This window comes from Netta rufina, assembly GCF_964035555.1.
Source record: "Netta rufina genome assembly, chromosome: 1".
Taxonomy (NCBI): domain Eukaryota; kingdom Metazoa; phylum Chordata; class Aves; order Anseriformes; family Anatidae; genus Netta; species Netta rufina.
In genome coordinates this window covers 29,233,728-29,241,695 of record NC_140123.1, presented here as the reverse complement: position 1 = coordinate 29,241,695, position 7,968 = coordinate 29,233,728, and positions in this window count along the sequence as shown.

Here is a 7,968-nt window from a genome sequence, read left to right as displayed (position 1 = left end):
GAACCCCTCAGCAGCCAGCCTCCTGGGGACAGAGGGAAGGTGCTGCTTTGATCTCGCCTCGCTAGCACAACCAAAACAGCCCTGACAGGTACAGATGTCAAGTGAGGGAAAGAAAGCCTCACTCAGTAGCTGATCCCTCTTACTCGGATATATTTGCTTTAACACAGCAGGCAGGGCTTCGGTGGCTTCAGTAGGATTAAAGGGTGACTCAAGTGTAAAGGTTCAGAGGAGTGTGGAGACCATCTGCTGTGTACCCTTTCGTGCCAGCTGTCTTATTCTTTCTTTACTCATTTTGGCAAGATCTGCGAGCAAGTTCCCGTATGATAAATGCAAATGCATGTTACTGAATAACTCTGTTAAAGATTGTTTTCATCGAGAAGGAACAAGCCATCACTTTGATCTTGATGCACCATTTCCTCTTAGCTCCTACACAACAGTTTTACATTAAAATCCCAGGGAAAATAATTCTGGACAATGTGGGTACAAACACAGAAGATTCTGGTACTGGGATTACCAAACCAACACTAAAAATACCAGATCTGGGCCCAGAAACAGGGCAGCTGCACCAGCAATGTAGCTTCCAAGAATAAGGGCAAGATACCCTGGAGGTAGCACCACACAGCTGCAGGTGCTCTGCTGCTGGGACTCAAGCTTGTGTCTCCTCACGGCATTACGCTGGTCCCTACACATGTATCCATCCAGGCAGGCCTAAGGCAGGGATTTTGAACATTATGCACAGCCCAGACATGTCCTCAGGTTTACTCAAACCACTTGGAAAGCTCTCTTCTTCTGAGTTGAAAATTCTGGTAAATCCCCGCGTGTGCCCTCTGGTCTTCATGAAAATATCAGGACATGTCCAGGTAACAGCTAGCAGTAATCAATTACACAGACCAGCATTTAATTATATCGTGAGAGATTCAGGGGAAACTACCAGCAAGAATAGTATATTCACTGAAGTCTCTTCAAAGTGTGTTTTCTCTAGCAACCATAATGAACTTTGCTGGGTAGAAAAGACAGACTTTCTTTTTTCTTTTGCAGGAGAACACAGCTTTCAATTAAGAGAGTATCATTGTCATACAGATTTTGACATGAAAAAGACAAATTGCTTTCCATGTTCATTTCTTAGTAACATCTTTCATCCACGTCTGTGTTTCTCTGCAATAATGGAGGTAATTGAATTCCTTCTGTGTGAGCTGGGTAAACTAAAACCGTGGATCTGAGCATGTTTTCTGCATGTGGTCTGAAGTGCTGGCTGAGAGCACCCTGTCAGGAAGGATGGGATGGGATGGGATGGGATGGGATGGGATGGGATGGGATGGGATGGGATGGGATGGGTGTGTGTCTTGCTGCACTTCACCCTCTGGGCTGCTGAAATAACAATTCCAGTGAATTCAGTATCCAATAATTGGTGGCATCAAGACGTCAGCTCTGATTTCCTGCTCTAAACTTGACAATTCCTTATCAACACTACTGTCAGTAGTTACTGGCCAGCACGTCTCACAGGCAAATTCACAAGAACAAATCCATTATTGTGTCACCATTCCTGTCTTAGCAATTTTCAGTACCTGACTTAGGTGGCTAAATTAGACAACCAGCCTTCCAGGCTCCCTCAGAAGTCAGTGGAAAGGAGAAAACCATACATGAGGGCAATTTAGAGTAAGAAACTAGTACTGGGGCCTGTTTTCCATTAATTGTACAGGAAGCCTAAACTGTTGTCTACATGTCCACACTTCAAAGGATCAAAAAACTGCTGAGGCTGTCAGGGAGCTCTGGAGGCCCCATCCTCAAGCTCTGCTCCAGCAGGGCCCCCAGCGCACGGTGCCCAGGGCCCCGTGCAGGCGCCTTGTGCCGCTCTGCCAGGAGGAGCCCCCACAGCCTCTCTGGGCAGCCTGGGTCAGTGCTCAGCCGCCCGCCCAGCACAGAAGTGCTGCCTGGTGCTCAGAGGGAGCCTCCTGCCTGCCCCTTGGTGCCCACTGCCCCTGGCCTGGCGCTGGGCACCTCTGAACACAGCCTGGCTGCGGCCTCTTTGCCCCCTCCCTGCGGGGATTCCCAGCCCTGGGGGAGATCCCCCTGAGCCTCCTCTTCTCCAGGCTGAGCAGTCCCAGCTCTCCCAGCCTCTGTTCACAGGAGAGGTGCTGCAGGCCCTTCGTCATCTTTGTGGCCCTCTGCTGGGCTCTCTCCAGTGTGTCCATGTCTCTCTGGTAGTGGAGGGCCCAGAAGTGGACCCAGCACTCCAGGTGTGGCCTTACTGGTGCTGAGCGGAAGGATCACCTCTCTTGACCTTCTGGTGATGATTTTCCTAATGCAGCCCAGTATATTATTATTTGCAGCAATGGCACGTAGCTGTCTCACGTTCAGCTTGGTGTCTACCAGCGTCCACCTGGGTTCTCTAACACTATCCCCTCTGCTTCCAATTTCTTATCTGAAAGTCTCTGCAACAAGAATACAAACTGACTGCTCTAAACTACCAGGGATGAAAATAATTTTAAAGAGGTTAGACTATTTTATAGCTAAAGCCAAAGCTGCTGTCAATATTGATGCTGCTGTTCACTTCTTGAGCAGCTCTCCTGCAGACTAGCAAAGCACAAGGTCGGAAAAATCTCCAAACCTTTCTCTCTGCAGCAAGACGGGAGAATCACCGGGGAGTCTTGACCACGCTCTGTGCAATCCACGTGGTGCAGCTGAGCTTAGCTTGCACTCCTGCATTGCTCATAACTTGTCTTTATCTCCCGTTTATACTCAAACCAGACTGCTTTAATTAAATTTTAGATAGAACAAGGAAAAGACAAATTAGAAAATTCAGAGTTTATAGTAAAACGTATGAATTAGCTAGTGGACAATAATATTTAATTAACCAGTTGCTAAATCTTAGGAATACCATCTTGCCCGTTAATTACTATGCTTCAGCCAAATAGCCCTGTCAAGTGTATTTATCACTAAGAGAGCTTGGACTGTAAAATCAATATGTGGGGAGACTATGAGTGGAAGCAGTCCTTCAGAAAGTGTAGAAGGGGCATCAAATCTTGATTTTTTGTTTTCTGCTGGAACAAAATTTTCCTCTATAAGAACTGTGAAAGAAAAAGAAAAATATCACTGTCCTATTTTAGAAATTCATGGGAACAAAAACTACTATTTTACCTATGATTGTTTCTGTCAGCAAAAAATTGCTGGGAGGACTATATTCACACTAGAACTATATTCACACTAGAGCAACTGGAGACTAGCTATTTTGTCTGTAAAAGAGAAAATAGTTCTCTGTTTAGGATATAGCTTTCTGTGGAGGTTAAATACTATTTTCTGGATACTCTCTTTAAAAGACAAATGGAGAAAACCGTAATGATTTACATCTAAAGTAAGATGAATAAAGTATGGTGGATTTAATTCAGGCTGGGAGTATATCAGAGATTAAAGGCAAATAAGAAAAAAAAAACACTAATGGTTTTACAAAACACAAGTAATAGAAATCAAAGCAACACAGTTAAAGTTAAAACAAGGACATGCATTTAAAATATTCTCTGCTGGCCTCCCAGCAAACATGATGAAGGAAACAAAATTTCAGTTGCAACTTAATTTGCCACAACCAACCATGTCAATACATCACTGACCACAAGAGAAGAGAACATTTTCCTTTCAATTACGTGGTCATCTCAAATGACTTTGGTCTTCATTAAATCTCTACGAGAAGATACACTTGACAAGTTTGCACTAAATAGCACTCTACAAATCAGTATTCTTATTTCTCTTTACTCCATTACTTCTTATTCTTCACATACTTCTGCTGCTTACAGTTTTATAAGATTGACTACACCCAGGGGAAGAGTTTTTACAAATGCAAATCTCTGAAGACCAAAAGATCATGAAATAGTACTAACATGGAAAAGTACTGGCAGGTGGGCCAAACAACACTGTACCTCCAACCAGTTTAATGCATGCAAATGTTTGCAAAAAGTCTAAGTACAAGGCCATCTGTATGTTTGAGCTGGTAGCAAAGCTGGTGGTGAAAGAGGAAACCACGAAACCAGTCAGTGCAGCCTTGTAACAATTCCTTGCAAGGTGAACAACACCTCCTCCTTGGTAGGACATCTGGATATTGCACTATGACTTCTTGGTACTGTACCAAAGTCTCAGAGCTGTGGGTAGGCACTGCAGCTCTGAGAAGTTTTGAGCTATGCCAAGAACCAGACAGAGACTAATGTCAGGACGAGGGAATGAAATAAATTCCCATGTGGAGGACTCTTGACTTTCCATTTACAGACAGAATTCAACCCATCAACTTTTTATAAACTTTTATCTCCCAGGTGGATGAAATGTGCCCAGGAAGTGCCCATTCCTCTCCACTGACCACAGAGGGAACCTAGACTAGCTGGCTGGTAGACAGAAGATACACAGCATTGCTAAAGGGAGACCTACCAAAATGTCCACAACGACATGACCTTCACAGGCTTGCAGACATTCCTATTCATTATTCAAAGGAACTACCCACTGTCTGCCAGACTGGGGAGCTACTTTAGTGTTTATAGTTTTTTGGTGGATTTTTTTTGTTTGTTTTGTTTTTTTTTTTAAGGTGGAGAATCTACAAGAAACAGAACTTTTTCAGGAACAAGTGGGAGGATAAGTATACGTTTAAAATAGTAACAAATGAGGAAATGAGTCTCATATGTCATGCTAACTGTGAACTCACTCATTCAAGAATTCTAAAAAAAAAAAGTCACTTCTCTTCCTAACAATAAAAATAGTCTCAAAAGCACTTTGAAATACCAAATCCAGGTATAACAAAGACAAAGAAGCATGGAGTTAGCTCACATACTCAAGTTAAATTGATCAGAACTTACTTAACCCTATTGCACTATAGGAAGTAATTAATCTAGCAACTTCAAAACTGAACATAGAGGATCGTTTCTATTAGTTTTATGTATCTTTTCACAGAATTCTAACAGAAGATAAAACAAGTAATGGCTTTTCTATTTTTGCAGACCAAACAAAGTACAAAAAACACTAGCAAAGTGTGGAGACATAGAAATGCTGTGAGCAGCTGCATTACATCATCTCAGAATGTTGTCTGAGGGTGACAGGCTGGAGCCATAAATAATATGTTTCGAAACCTTCTGTGGCAAATGACTTCAATAAGTTGGCTGCCAAGTGAAGACAATATTACAGCTGAAAGACAATATAGCAGAGATGGAAATTATCACTATATAAACAGATATTAAGCTGAAAGCCAGATTAAATCATTTCTCCTCTGAAAAATCTCTTTTTTTTTTTTTTTTTTCTTTTTCCTTATAGCAAGGAATACCTAATATATGAAATCAAAAGTCTTTTGGTCTCCTACAATATTCATGAGTGTTTATAGGCTCTGAAGAGGAGGCAGAAGAGCACCAGATGCAGGCAGGCTTTGTGGTCCCTGTGTGAAAGCCTTCACGGGGTCCAGTTATGTATCTGTTGCCATTTCAACTGTAATTCATCTGAGTGCCGACCGTCCGACTGCTCTTCTACAAATCAGCTACTTGGTCTAAGTCCCCTGTAAAGTCAGGGAGAATAGAGGCATTTTTAGGTGTATTTCATCTTGATGAAACTGCATTCACATAGTAAATGCTGGGATAGAAGCAGGCAGCACCCCATGACAAATGTCATGTTAGCATGTGGGCAAGGGACCCAAAAAATGTTTAATTATGTCTATGCTCTTCTCAGAAATTACAGATCTCATGTAGCCCTAAGTATGCATCATTGAGGTAAAGTCTGGGCAGTCCTGCTCCAGGGGTCTGAAGATTAGTGGCACCTCTACTAATAAATTACAGCTGGAGCAGTGAGCACATCTACTGAGAAATGAAGGTTTTTTTATGGCTAATGAGCTGGTTCAGCACTTTTTGGAAAAATGGTACTCTATTGAAGTGATAGTGCTTGGAACTGAGAGGGAACCCAATGCGTACAAACAGGGTAAGAAGCTTTTCTTTTGAGTGTAAAACAAAGCATCTTTATTCAGCAGACAGAGTACCAGGAATAAACAGATTGGACCCAATGAAGCAGCGTGAAGATGCGTCAGGGAAGGTTCAGCTTGGATATTAGGAAAAGGTTCTTCAGCAAGAGGGTGGTCGGGCACTGGGACAGGCTCCCCAGGGCAGTGGTCACGGCACTGAGCCTGCTGGAGTTTAAGAAGTGTTTGGACAGTGCTCTCAGACACAGGGTCTGATTTTTGAGTGGTCCCGTGTGGAGCCAGGAGCTGGACTCGAAGATCCTTGTGGGTCCATTCCAATGAAGGATATTCTATGGTTCTGTGATTCCATGACTCTATGAACACAAATACATATATGCATGTGTGTATTTGCATATATATGCGTATGCAAATCGTGATATAGCCAGACACCTCAAGGAAACAGTCAACCAGATATAACAAGGAGATGAGGTAAAGTTAAGAATTTAAAGCAACGGCACTACCAGGAAAATCTAGCTCAAGTATTTCATAAAAGACCCATAGACAATGGGGTGGTGCCATCCAACAGGGCTCTGCTGCGTCAGTGCCAGAAAAGGGTCATACGCTGTGGGAAGTCTGAGCAGGGCAATGCTGTTAAAGTCTCATGCCTCAGCACTGGAGACTAGGAGGTCTGTGCAATGTCTTTTGCAACCACTATAAGGCCTCTTGGCACAATCGTGCAAATAAGAACCAGATCCTTTGATTTCAAAATTGGTATTTTTCAAGCATAACAAAGACCCTCTGTGGGAATGACTAAGTTCACGATAGCTGTGCTGTGGTAGGCACAAGCTATTTTGAGTTATTGACTGCATAAAACCATAGGAATGTATCTATATTTTTTAATAGATGCTACTCTCCAAGTAGCATAATGGTTCAGGAGAGTTCATTTTAAAGTTGCACATGAAAAATAAATTCTCTCTAAGAGTGAGATTTAACTATGGAGAGTACTGAGAGAGTGAAAAATAAGTAAGACTCCTGTGGTTTAACTGCGGGACTATAGCTACAACCCTGTAATTAATCTACCTAATAAACTAAAAGGTAACATCCCATATACTTTTACCAGCCAGAGAAACAGCTTTACTGGTGTACAAAAGACTTTTTCTATGCCACAGACCTCAACTTTCATGATTCAAGCTTTGTGATGCAGCCTAAAATACATGTGTGTTAACATAGTGATGGCAGCTACAGGTAGTCTGGTGCAGAGGATCAAGGAGAAGGGGATGCTTTCCTTTCTGAACAGGAATCTTCCAAGTATTTCAGTACGCAAAACATAGCTTTCATGTTTCTTCATCCTTTTGAGCAGATCAGAAATTGGTATCTGTGAAAGACTGATCACATTTAATATTTTACTGCTTAAAAAATGGCTGAAGCAACTTTGAGTTGATTGAGGTGATGTTGAGTAAAATGAGAGCAGACTTTCTCCTATTTTGGAGAATTAATTGCATTTTTCGGCTTTCTGCACTGACTGTTTGATGCTCTCTGCTAATGGCTTATCAGGGTGTGTTCACTTGCTGCTGTCCCTTCTGTCAGCGTCACATCCACTGTCCATCTTCCCAAGGCAGAGTGGACAGGAAGGTGAGTCAGTGAGCATCATTAACGAGCAGCTTGCTCACTCATGATAAGCACCATGGCAAAAATATAGGAGCATTTTATAGCCCTGAAATGTACAGAGATTCCGATACTAAATTAGGGACTGTTGTTTCAATTTGGCTTTTCTTACCCATGGTAAGCAGAATTTTTCTTGCCGTATTTCAGGGAAAAGAAAACCACCCCCTCCAAACATGAAATTCAAATTAAACAAGATCGTAGCTAGATCAGCAGGGAAATGATTTCCTCTTATTTCTGATGTTCCGTCATGAGAAAAAAAAAAAAAAAGGAAAAAAAAAAATAGGGCAGCACAGTCTGAGACATATGAAAATGGGTGTTAAATTCAGAATAGAGTAGACCAGCAGTTACCAAACAGTGGTTCATCTAGTCTGACACTGCTGCTGATAGTACTT